Here is a 13,236-nt window from a genome sequence, read left to right on the forward strand (position 1 = left end):
AGGGGGAAAGTGGGGGAGGGAGGGATAGACTGGGAGTTTGGGATTGACATGTACACACTACTACATTTTAAACAGATAACCAACAAGGACCTACTGTATAGCACAGGGAACTTGGCTCAATATTCTGTAATAACCTAAATGGGAAAAGAATTTGAAAAAGAATGGATACTTGTATGGGTATAACTGAGTCACTTTGCTGTACACCTATAACTAACACATCATTGTTAATCAACTATACTCCAATATAAAATAAAAATTTAAAAAAAAAGTAGATACTGTGGGAATATAAGACTTTTTTTTTTTTTACGGAAATGCACACTTTTAATATATAGTTTAAATGTGTTCACAACCTTGTGTTTTTCACATCACTTTCAGAGCAGCCCTAGTAAGCTTTGGGAAATGGAGTGGGTCACCACCATGTTTAGCCCCACCAGTAACATTCAGCCCTGTGGGAATTCATAAGTAACACTTAATCACAAAAGCATTTGCTTCTGCTTCTAAGACAGGTCAAAGGTGGTGAGAAAAAAATATCATTGGAGTTTTTTTCCTGTGTGTGTTTTATTTGTAGGCAGGATGGAGACATCATGCTAAAGTCATAAATGTAAAAATCCTGTTTCAGAACTGGAAGGAACGTTGCTAGTCTAGGCTTTTCTCCTTTCACAAGTAAGGAAACTGAGGTCCAAAAAAGTGGCTTGATTTGCCATATAACATTGTGTCTGGATGTGGGATGGGTCTATGCCATCAGCCCTCACTGTGGAGTCACGTGGATGGCCATGAGGCTGGCTCGGGGTGAGGGGCTGCTGGAGTGCCACGCTCTCTGTGCAGGACCGCCTTTCTGCCTTCAAGCACGCAGCTTGCTTCTAGAAAGCCTTCCTGGACTCCCCAGGCAGTACCTTCTCTGTGCTTTCAAAACTAAATTATGCCTAAATTAAAAGCTGTGAAATCCAGGCCTCCTGGAAGGGTATTTAGTTTTCCCTTTTAAAAAAGCAAAGCAATTAAGCTAATGACAGTGTTGCAAGCCTTAACCACATCACCCAGTGATTGATATACATGTCCCCCAGTTTTTGTAGTGAAATATAAAAAGTTTATAATCTTATTTTGTAGTCAAAGTTTAATCAATTATAGTAGGTCTCAGTACATCCTTAGCAATTGGGGCCTCACGTTACCCAGCAAGATCCCTTTCATTAATTTCTTGCAGTTATTTTCCTTCATGTTTTGGCTTCTTGGTGTCTACATAGTTTCTAAGCTCAGCAGCCCAATAAATGACACTATTATCTCCAGGTTTCCATGCTTTAGAAAGTGGTATACATTTGCTATTGTTTCCTTTTTCAAAATGTAGGTCAATTTGTGAATTTTAAACTATTTTTAAAGTGAAAGAGGGGGAGGGGAAAGTGCTTTTAGAAGAAATTGAATCACAGTAATTTGTAAATTAAATGCCCTATCCCTAGTAACTTGATTCATAGAACAATATTTTTGTTTGCAACTGTTTGGTTATATAATCTACACATAAACTTGGCAAATTTAAAAAATATGAAATCGCACAAGTCCCTTTGCCACTGTTGGCAGTACAGGAGAGAATCATACTTATTGCTCTATACCTGTAGTATTTCTATAAGAAACAACACGTTGCATGCCTTGATTTTCTGCTTTACGTGGAATAAGGTATTTGAGAGGCGAAAACAAAGAAGGGGCTTCATGGTGTATATCCCTGAAATGCACTTGTTTGGCACATTTTTCATATCTTATAAAGAGAACTAATCTTTTTTTTTTTTTTTAAATCATGAGTTGTTTTTTCTTTTTCTTTTTTTTTTTTATTTTATAAATTTATTTATTTTTGGCTGCATTGGGTCTTCGTTTCCGTGCAAGGGCTCCCTCCAGTTGCGGCGAGCGGGGGCCACTCTTCATCGCGGTGCGCAGGCCTCTCACTGTCGCGGCCTCTCTTGTTGCGGAGCACAGGCTCCAGACGCGCAGGCTCAGCAGTTGTGGCGCACGGGCTTAGTTGCTCCGTGGCATGTGGGATCTTCCCAGACCAGGGCTCGAACCCGTGTCCCCTGCATTGGCAGGCGGACTCTCAACCACTGCGCCACCAAGGAAGCCCTAAAGAGAACTAATCTTTTGGTGAGTTGTTGAATAACTTTTGACCCATTCCCCCAAAGTACATTACAAAGTATGTCATATCAACGAACAGAAATGCAATAATGACAGCATTTTTAAAAAATAGTTTATTTGAATAGAGCTTAAAGTAATGAATTAAAAACAAAGAAACAACCACTACCACAACAAAAACACAGAATGATTCCCATCCACACACGCAGCATTTTCTCCCACTCTTAAACCACCTCACATTTCCCAAGCACCAGAAATCCATATTTTCTTTTATTTTTTTGGTCAATAAAGGTAAGAGCAGATAGAGAGACTCTGTTCAACCTCAGCCCAGCAGGGCACACAGCAGTTGGATAATTTACTATACACATATTAGTGGTGCAAGACCTAATTCTTGTCCCTTACAGTAATGCCACTGATGTGTTCTGGTACCCAACACAAGCAACAAAGCAGTACTTTTCATTGACTAATGGATTTAAGTTTTGTGTGTTTTGGGGTTTTTTTTTCCTGGTTTTCCTGGAGACACTGTATTCAAGATGTAGTTTAATAAGGACTGATTAATTCACTGCAATTGTTAAATTGGTATTCTGGATATTCCTTTTCTATTAATGAATGCTGAGATTGCAGCCTGATACTGTTGCCTCCTAAGGGTTATTCCAAGGCCCATGATGTACTGTTATGTAGATTCACATGCAGTTGTGAGAAATAACACAGAGAGATCCCCATGTACCCTACACCTAGTTTCTCCCAGTGATACATCTTGCATAACTGTAGTATAAAATCTAATATCTCAACCAAGGAACTGACATTGCTCTAATCCGCTGACCTTATTCAGGTTTTACCAGTTATACTTGTTGTGTGTTTATATTTAGTTTCTAAATTTTATCACATACGTAGGTATGTATGACACAGTCAAAATACAAAACGGTTCTATCACCATAATACCTCCTGCTACAAAATGACAGCATTTAAAAAATTAGTGGTATTTAAGTGTTATAGGAAGAGACTGGTGTTTGAGTTCTTGGTAGCTATCTCAGTTACTAATTGGAGAAGGTAGAATAATCATGCAACAATCCTTTTATACATGTCTGAGAATATATGGATATCTTTGAGAGACACGTACTAACACCCTATGTAGTAGTTTCTCCTAAAGGCCAAAATAATAGCCTCTGCCTCATCTTCATTTACTTTTCTTGAGATATGGGTGAAAGTGCTATGAATTTTAAAAATACCTATCTCTTATAGTTCACTTACTCCAAAAAGATATATTAAGTGTCTACCATGTGCTTGGCACTGTGCAAGCTGCTGAAATTTAAAGACAAATAAAAACAAGGCCATTTTCTTAGTGAAAATGATGAAAGGTAAAGCAGATGATGACAGTGTGGGAGGATAAGTAATTATTTGTGGGTATGATTTACTTTTTTTAATGAACACTTTTTTTTTTTTTCCGTTGCACCGGGTCTTAGTTGCAGCTCTCAGGCTCCTCAGCTGTGGCATGCATTTGGGATCTAGTTCCCTGACCAGGGATGGAACCCGGGCCCCCTGCATTGGGAGCATGGAGTCTTATCCACTGTGCCACCAGGGAAGCCCCTGTGATTAACTTTTAATATATAAGTGAAAGTGGTTTTAAAATGAGCAAGGCCTACTCCATTCATCTCATCTCTCATCTCTCTTCTCTCATTCAATAAGGGTGCTTATCAGTATACGTATTACTGATCATACAGTTCTATTGTCAAGAAAAGAGTTTTAAAATTTTTTATTTAACGTCCCAAAGATCACTTTTCTTTAGAACCCATCTTTAATTTGACAGATTAGCCTATAGTTGTTGAAACTGACTCTCTGGTCAAAAAGTAATGATTTTTCACCCCTTTGATGAGGTGTCCTGAGTCTCTGGTTAGATGAAAAACTGTAGACAAGTTAGCCCTGCATCTCATTTGCATTATTATTATTAATTTTTACCCTTAAGCAAGAAATCTTCACCAGGACCTCTGATCTGGTGTTGACAGTTCTGACCACAGAGGTGCCCATGACTTCTTTTGATGTCCCTTGAGGATGTTGGTGCCAAGGGCTACTTAAACCCTCCTTGGAGTGAAATGTTTTTTATCCATTGAGGAGTATTGCCTTAACTGGAATCGCTTACCTGTTTTGCATTCCTATCAGCCACACCACTTCCTTTGCTCCTATGCGATGACTACGTCCATGAAGGTAGTTACATTAAAAGCAGATGGTAATATTAAAATCAGATAGGCTTCATTAATAGAGCGTGAGAGTGTGGTTTGCATATTAGTCATATGACTAACAGTTTAAGTTCAGGGTTATAGCTATTGTAATAAAACCAAGTACAGCTTCTGGCTCATTCGTAACTTAGCGGTAGTTTCAGTTATTTGTTACTATTCGTGGCTTTCTTCTTGTTACAACAAGGCAAAGAATAAATAAATGGGGGAAAAAATCCTTACACAATTGTTTTCTATCTGGTTATATTGCAACATAGGAAAACAACAAAAGAAGAACCCTTTAGCTTGGACATTCCATTGACTCAAGAAAAGTCACACAAGCTTTGAAGACAGCTTTTATTTGGAGAGAGAGAGAGACTTTTCTGGAGTCTTTCCATGCGGATTGTTCAATAGAAATCCAGTGCAAGCTTCTGCTCCTCTAAAATGATGATGTCTTTTGCCTAAGAATAGACCCTTCTTTCAGTATAGAAACCAGATAAGCTGTCGTACAGTGATCCAAATAGCTAGCGTCCTCATCCCCACCCAACCCCCAAACTTGAATAACAACCCAGCAATATAATTTTACCGTTTAAAACTTGGCTGACCCAAACATGAACTTTCAAAGAAAACAAGAGTCATTACTAAAAGAGATTCCATTTCTTTCCGGGGCCTAATTTAAGATGACTTTCCAGAACTTTGAAAAAACTTATTCTTCCAATGGCCACTTAATTGTGAAACAAAATAAACACCCACAAGGGAGGCAAAATACAGAGTTCTCTTATGTTTGGATTTTAAAATATCTTTTTTTGGGGGGGGGTGAGTTTTTTCTTTCTAGGGTTGTCGTACATTGTTTGGAGTGATTTATCAGGTTCCATCCAATCCTGTGAATTTTAAGGGCGATGATTTATGAATAACTTTAATTCAGTAAGACTTCATTTCTTAAAATTTGCCCTGTTAAGCTTCTCATAATACCTCTATTCTATGTGCCCTGGTTATTCAGAGCCAGTGAGTGATGGTGTCAGCACTCTTAAGCCTGGTGGGCCTGGCTTCTAAGCCCTTTCTTGTTGCAGTGAACCAGACCACTTTTTATTGTGTATGCCTTTCCGAACACTTGGAAACGTCCTAGAGAACTGAAACAGCTCTGAGGGAACTGCAAGACAGTACTTAAAAGTGGCACAGCAGAGAGTGCACAGGCTTTGAAGTCAGACAGGCCTGCGTTTAAATCCAGACTCTGCACTTTGAGGTATTGTCTTTGGGCAGAATGAGCCTCATGGGTAAATCAGGGGTGATTCTATCTGCCGTAGCAGGATCATTGGGGTGATTACATGAGATACTGTATGCATAGGATTGAATCAACTAAGTATAGCCGGAGTTTATGAAATGATAGCTGTTCTTATTATAATTGAGTCATTATTATTATAATTATCAACTTGACCTAGAACTCCCGTGTTCTGATTTTTGCCATTGTATACATAAGACTTGTCATTGTACCCATGGTATCTTAAGAGATGACTTCCAAGTGTGGGTTACTTCAAGAATAAAGTAACTGAGCAGTCATGAGTCTCAGGTGGTCCTAAACCAATGCAGTGACTTCCGTGAGGTGAGTGAGCCCATATTTTGTTTGTGGTTTAAAAAGGAAAAGGGAAAAAACTGTCTATAGAGTCCTGCATCATCAAGTCACTTCACTTTTCTAAGCAGTGAAATGAGGGAGCTACATTGGATGGTCTCTAAGTTACCTTCTAACTCTGAAATTCTGTGATTGGTATTAAACCCAGTAATAGAACTCTGGGAGTTTCTGGTTTCCACAACTCTTAGGAAATTAGGTGTATCAGGGATTACTACCTGAGAGTTGAAGGTAAGGGAGTTACTATCAGTGGTCTCTTCTGTCCACTAAGAACAGAAAAAAAGAACTTTGTGTTTCATTCTACCAGATTTTCAAAAATAATAATTACTCCCTCATCTCACACACACACACACACACACACACACACACGCACACACACACACAATATCACACAATTTAGTTCTCCAAGTGTAGGCTTTCTATTTGTGAGCAGTTTATGGAATTTCATTTAACCAGCTCCTAAGGAGGGCTTTTGTGGGACAGGGAAAGGAAGACCTCTCTGTCCTTAAGGAATTTACAATCTAAGCAAGGCTGAAAATGAAGAAGATCCTAAAACATGTTTCTGAAGGACACAGGTCCAAAGAAGACACATATCCGTACCATCCAAGTGGTTGCTAACTCCTTGTGAAGGCGCCAAGTTAGAATACATGCTCACTGGCCGTCTTTTTAGGTGCATTGCTTTCTAAAAATAATTTTTTTATTGAAGTATCGTCAATGTAAAATGTTCTGTTAGCTTCAGGTATACAGCACAGTGATTGTTTTATACATATAATTATATACACACACGTATTCTTTTTCAGATTCTTTTCCCATGTAGGTTATTACGAAATATTGAGTATAGTTCTCTGTGCTATATAGTAGGTCCTTGTTTATCTGTTTTATATATAATAGCGTGTATATGTTACTCCCAAATTCCTAATTTATCCATCCCCCCCCCCCACCTTTCCCCTATGGTAACCATAAGTTTGTTTTCTATGTCTGTAAGTCATTTTTTAAATAAGTTAATTTGTATCAATTTTTTAGATTCCACATATAAGTGATACCATATGATATCTGTCTATCTCTGTCTGACTAACTTCACTTAGTATAATCTCTAGATCCATCCATGTTGCTGCAAATGGCATTATTTCATTCTTTTTTATGGCTGAGTAGTAGTCGTGTGTGTGTGTGTGTGTGTGTACCACATCTTCTCTTTCCATTCATCTGTTGATGGACATGTAGGTTGCTTCCATGTCTTGGCTATTGTAAATACTGCTGCAGTGAACGTGTATCTGCAGGGCACGTGTATCTTTTGAATTATGGTTTTCTCTGGATATAAGGTGCATCGCTTTTTGATTTACTTAATTCTTTCATAAATTTCATAGACCTTTCTAATTGAGTAGTACTAGTACTTTATGGTACATGACTTCCTAAATTCACAGTCTTTGCTGTAACTTGGAACTCTGTTCATGTCAATAATCCTTATGGGACAATGAGTACTGTGTTGATGATATACACAGATTAAAGAGACAGCAGCCAATGGGGATGTGTGCACAGTCTGTGTGTGGTTGTGTGTTTGTGGTGGTGGAGTGATGAGTTAGGGAAGACTCTGTATCCGGAATAATCTTGAAGAGGTTTCAAAGGTAAGTTGGTGACTGGGAGAAGAACAATCTTTGGTTAGATTAAGTCAGCAATATATTGATTCAAGATAGAAAAAACATTTGGAATATGGATAAATACAGGGAAGGAACAACAATTTTTCTGACATTTCCTTAAGTCCTTATTTGGAATTTAGTTATTTCCAGTAATTATCCCCATTTTTCTTTTGAAGAAAATAATTGTTCATAGTGAAACAGACTACCTTGGAGAATAGAAAGCTCCTGGCACCAGAAGATGTTTAGATGTTCGGAAAAGTAATTACTCCAGGTTTTCTTTTCACTTTTCTGAACACTTTAAACATTTCCTGCTGCCAGGAGCTTTCTATTCTCCAAGGTAGCCCATTTACTAGGGACAGTTTCAGTGGTTCTGCACTCCTAGAACTGTGACTTCCATGCTCAGTACTATTCCTGCCTAGTTGGATGACAACATAATTAACCAACTCCTTGTACAGGGCAGCTGTAAATATTTTAAATGTGCTGTCAAATTTCTCCTGAGCCTTGTATTTTTCCCTTCAGGATAAACATCTCTACTTTGTTCAACCGTTTTTATATGCCATAGTTTCCAGTTGATTTTCTGACCTGATTGCTCTTCTCTGGGAAGTCTTCAGATGGGGTTTTGTGCTCTGAGTATAGCCCTTCTATGCAGAACATGTTGGCACCATTACATTCCTTTATCTAACATTACTGTCACTTAGGACTACATTAGCTTTCTCAGCACATGTCATCCTGCTTCTCTGCTTCTCCAAGGCTGGGGTATGTGGTTGCCACAGCTTGCTGGTGCCCTTACATTTTTTTCATGCAGATATGGTTTGCTTGTGTTTCTGTTTTCAAAAGAAAGATGGATTCATTGTGTTGAATTCATACGATTGGATTTTGTACTAGCAGAGATCCTTGCTCATGGGATGTAATGTTTCTTGAACATTTGAATAAGTGAGAACAGTTGAATTGAATAAATAATGAACCTTTATACGTTTATACTCTTCGTCATGATACGTGTAGCAGTTTGACCTGGAGTTGTTGGGATTATAGGTCAAACGTTAAAATTGATCTTATCAAAGCCTGCCACTTGGATAAGCAAGTTCACTTCAGAAGAATTTTGTGTTGAACTCTGAGTGCTTTAAAAAAAAAACAAAAACAAAACTGTTGTTTTTACTTAGGAAATGATTTATCTATTATGGAAGTTTGTCTTAGAGCACAATTTTAGATATTTATTTGCTTAGTATTCATTCCCATCTTCCTCTTCCCTTGCTGATAAATAGCCTAGTGGCTTTTAGTAAAATAAAAACTAATCAGCAGGGTTCTCTAAATAATTGTAAAATTTCGGAGCCAACTGCTAGTCTTACTCTTCTTCTTCCCAAGTTTTAGGGTGGTCATTATAACCTTTATCAGATACAGAGTATAACTAAGTAGATTTGCCCCATCTGTCCTACCTGTGCAGTGAAGTAGACTGACAGTATGTGGAACCAGAAGTTGATGGTGGTCATTATTGCAAGGGGTAGGGAAGACGATAGCAGCCAAGAATGCAATTTTACCTGAAACTTCTAAGTGACTTGGTAGAGGAAACACTTACTCAAGCAAAGGTGTAACTGGAATTCCCTGGCAGTCCAGTGGTTAGGACTCTGCACTCACTGCCAAGGGCCCGGGTTGGGGAACTAAGATCCCACAAGCCACATGGTGCGGCCGAAGAAAAAAAGGTGTAGCTGATTACCTTTCACAGAGGATTAAGAATTACCATTTACTCCTGCAGTTGGAATTAAATTATTTACTTCTTTATCCTAACACACATGGGGGTGGTGGTGAAGGGAGAAGCATTTCAAGTACAGACGCGCTACTACTCTACCTTTTTATGTTTTTCTTTCCCTTTGTATTTATGATATGTATTATTAAATAGCCTAGATGTGCCACTGTTTATGTCAAGTTTGTATTTATATACAGAGCTAGAAATAGAAAGATACGGTCTTATTTGAAATGTCTGTTTGCAGAGGGGGAATATCTGAATTTACTTGGAAGTGTCAAACATACTCTGATACTGTAATACTCGTGGTTATTTTGACCTAATTTTAGATGAAGTTAATGTGAGCTGTGATCAGTCACTAATGTTAAATAATGTTTGGAAGATAAACTTTATGGGTGCGTAAGTTAAAAGTAAATCACTTTAATCCTAAAGCCAGAAGGAAAGGATGTGTTCTTTTTTCTATGTTTCTTGTCGAATCTTACAGCTGAGTCGGAGGAGTCATGAACCGGCAATTTCTAAGAAGTTAAAAGTAATTTTGATAATTCATAAAGCAAAATCTTCTCCTTTGAGAGTCCTTTCTCAGGATACCGTAATGATGTAGAGGCACTGATTCATGGTTTACAAGGAACCTTTTATAATAGGACCTAAGAGAACCTTAAATAGGCTGACTTGCAGTGAACGTCTCAAAAAAGGAATGTCGTTAGAAATCTTTTGACATTCTGAAAGTTACAAGAAAAAAGTTCTTCTGTAGAGGTAATCTTCAATTTGCTTCTCTCTTGCTAATTGTTTCTTCTTTTATATAATTAAAAAAAATTTTTTTAATTGTGGTTAAAACACACAATTTGCCGTCTTAACCATTTAAAAATGTACAGTTCAATAATGTTAAGTATATTCACATGTTATGCAACAGATCTCCAGAACCTTTTTTCTTACAAAGCTGAAACTTTGTAACTGTTAAACAACTCCCCATTTCCCCCCTTCCTCCAGCCCCTGGCAGCCACCATTCTACTTTCTGTTTCTGTGTATTTGTCTACTTTAGGTAATCCTGTATAAGTGGAGTCATACAGTATGTCTTTTTGTGACTGGCTTATTTCACTGAGCATAATGTCCTCAGGTTCATCCATGTTGTAGCATGTGACAGAATTTCCTTCCTTTTTAAAGCTGAATAGTATTCCATTGTATGTGTAGACCACATTTTGTTTTGTTTGTTCACTCATTTGTTGATGGGCATTTGGATGGTTTCCACCTCCTGGATATATTGTGGATTATGCTGCTATGAACATGGGTGTGCAAATATCTTTACAAGATCCTGTTTTCAATTCTTTTGGATATATACCCCGAGGTGGGATAGTTGAATCATATGGTAATTCTATGTGTAATTTTTTGAGGAACTGACATACTGTTTTCCATAGCAGCTACACCAATTTGCATTCCCACTAACGGTGAAGAAGCGTTCCAATTTCTTCACATTTTCGGCAGCACTTGTTATTTTGTTTTGTTTTCTATAGTAATTATCAAATTTTCACGCTAACCATAATGATCAAATAATTTTTGAGTGCCTGAGTGTACACAAATAGGAGATTCGGGTGTAGTCTAAAAAGCTGGGGTTTTAAATTGTTCTTTAACTTGCTTTTAATAGGTCTGGTATATTGTTTCTTCTTGATTTTCAGCAAAGCCAGTAGGGAAATTTTTAACCAGGGTAGAAAAAGCAGTGGAACATTGTGTAGCTAAAATTGCAGACCTCAAACTTGGCACAGGTATTAGGCTGATAGAAAAAAAGTCAAGTTCAGTAGACCAGATTGTGGGGAAAGCGTGATTCATGTCATAGAGTTTACAAATAACAGGTGTACACAGTGCACTAGGATGTTTCTTGCCCATTAATGGAAATGTTCCAGAGACCGAACAGTCTAGAAAGATGGATAAGGTGGTGGATCTCTTCAACTCCCCAGTGTTTCACTTTTTCCATCATAATGCCTAGTTTCTGTCCTTTTTCTGTTACAGACGCTAGGTAGTATCAAGATTGTTTCCTTGCTGTTAAATGTGGAATAAATGAACCCTCCAAAAATAGAAAAAAAATCTAATGTTTTGGGAGTTTTTCCACTGTAGTGTTTATTTATCCGTGTATCCTCTTAACAATCATATCAGAAACAACATGATCAGCCTCCTATAGACTACACATATTAGAGAAACAAGTAACTTGGATAGAAAAACATGGGAAATTACTGAACTAAGAGCAAGTAGTGACTTAATTTTGAACCATACTTTTTTGGACCTTTAGTATGCCAAATGTTCCCTCTGGTGATATAGGCATAATTAAGCCAAAAAATGAAATAAAACACTTGAGATTCTTCATACTCCGTTTTCTCATTCTTTGCACTTCCAGGTCCTCATTGCTTTTTTCCCTTTTGCCCTTCGTTCTGTAGCACTCCTGTGTCCCTTGAAGGTTTTCTTCCCTCTTCTTGCTTCCTCTGACTCTGGCAGCTCCCAAATGCGGGGTTGGTGGCACTTTATCTTGTTTCTGTAAACCCTCCCGGCCAGTCATTTATCTTGTTTCTGTAAACCCTCCCAAGCCGGTCACAGCCTTCTCATCTTAATTACATTCTCCCTACTCCCGCTGTCTTCCCTGAAGTCTTCCTGTTTTGCTAAAGATGGTGCCCCTTAAGCCCTCGGAACACCGCCTGCCTTTCTCTTCCTTCGACTGATGCACGCGGCACCGGAGAGCAGTCCCCACAGCCGGAAGCTGTGTCCGGTGTGCAGCCGCACTTACGGTGGCGGGACACCCTGCCGGATGCCATCTTGGTAGGGAGGCCGAGGGCACCGGCTGGGCCTGAGCCCGAGCCTGCTGTCAAGAGTGGGAGGGCACCAAGTAAGAGACCTATTAAGTTTCCTGCGGAGAGAAGAGGGAAGGTCAGGATGGCTTTGGGGATGATACTAGTAACTGAATTAAGGTTTCCAGGGAAAGGCTAAACAGCTTGGCCATTAGCTGTCACCACTGATGCGATGACTCTTTTTTTTTTTTTTTTTATAAGAGGCTCTTCTCTTTTTTTTTTTTTCCTTAAATTTATTTGTTTATTTATTTTTGGCTGTGTTGGGTCTTCGTTTCTGTGCGAGGGCTTTCTCTAGTTGTGGCAAGCGGGGGCCACTCTTCATCGCGGTGCGTGGGCCTCTCACTGTCGCGGCCTCTCTTGTTGCGGAGCACAGGCTCCAGACGCGCAGGCTCAGTAGTTGTGGCTCACGGGCCCAGTTGCTCCGCGGCATGTGGGATCTTCGCAGACCAGGGCTCGAACCCGTGTCCCCTGCATTGGCAGGCAGATTCTCAGCCACTGCGCCACCAGGGAAGCCCGATGTGATGACTCTTAATCGTGACCTTTTTTTTTTTAATCCCCCATAATAATTTTTCTTTAATCATGGTGTCGATATTAATGTCCCCTGAAACATCCACTTGTGACAGTAGGGGCGATTGAAAACAGCGTGTGCTTAGACAACTTCCTCCACACCCACTGGCAATGGCTCCTTGATAACCGAGGATGGCTGTGACAGAGCCCATTCGAGCTCTGCCCTGTACCCACAACGCTAATCTGGAGCAATGCGCTGTGTGAGTGTGGTTTATGAAATACAGGCATAAATATAGACCCAGTCTTTTTCCTAAAATGCAGTACTTATTGTTCTTTTCCTGAAGCCTCAATATGGTTTTTAAGATTTTTTTGTGTCCTGCATGAATAACTTTGGTAATTATGACTAGAAAATCCAAAACCTCATTCATCTGGATGCTGTAAAAGAGAAAAGACAAGACTGCATAGCATAATGTTAAGAGTCCAGGCTCTGAGCTGCTTGAATTGAAATCTCAGCTTTAACGCTTACCAACTTTTTTGACCTTGGGTAGGTTCCTTAACCCTTAGTTAACCTCGTTTGCAAATTAACTCC

At 39.0% G+C, this 13,236-nt stretch overlaps 1 protein-coding gene across 9 annotated transcripts in view; it reads left to right on the plus strand.

The window, feature by feature from the left end:
• Positions 1 to 13,236, plus strand: part of RBPMS (RNA binding protein, mRNA processing factor) — a 188,254-nt gene that overhangs the window by 30,907 nt on the left and 144,111 nt on the right. The gene's annotated exons all lie outside the window — the stretch shown is intronic.

This window comes from Balaenoptera musculus, chromosome 21, assembly GCF_009873245.2.
Source record: "Balaenoptera musculus isolate JJ_BM4_2016_0621 chromosome 21, mBalMus1.pri.v3, whole genome shotgun sequence".
NCBI classification, from domain to species: domain Eukaryota; kingdom Metazoa; phylum Chordata; class Mammalia; order Artiodactyla; family Balaenopteridae; genus Balaenoptera; species Balaenoptera musculus.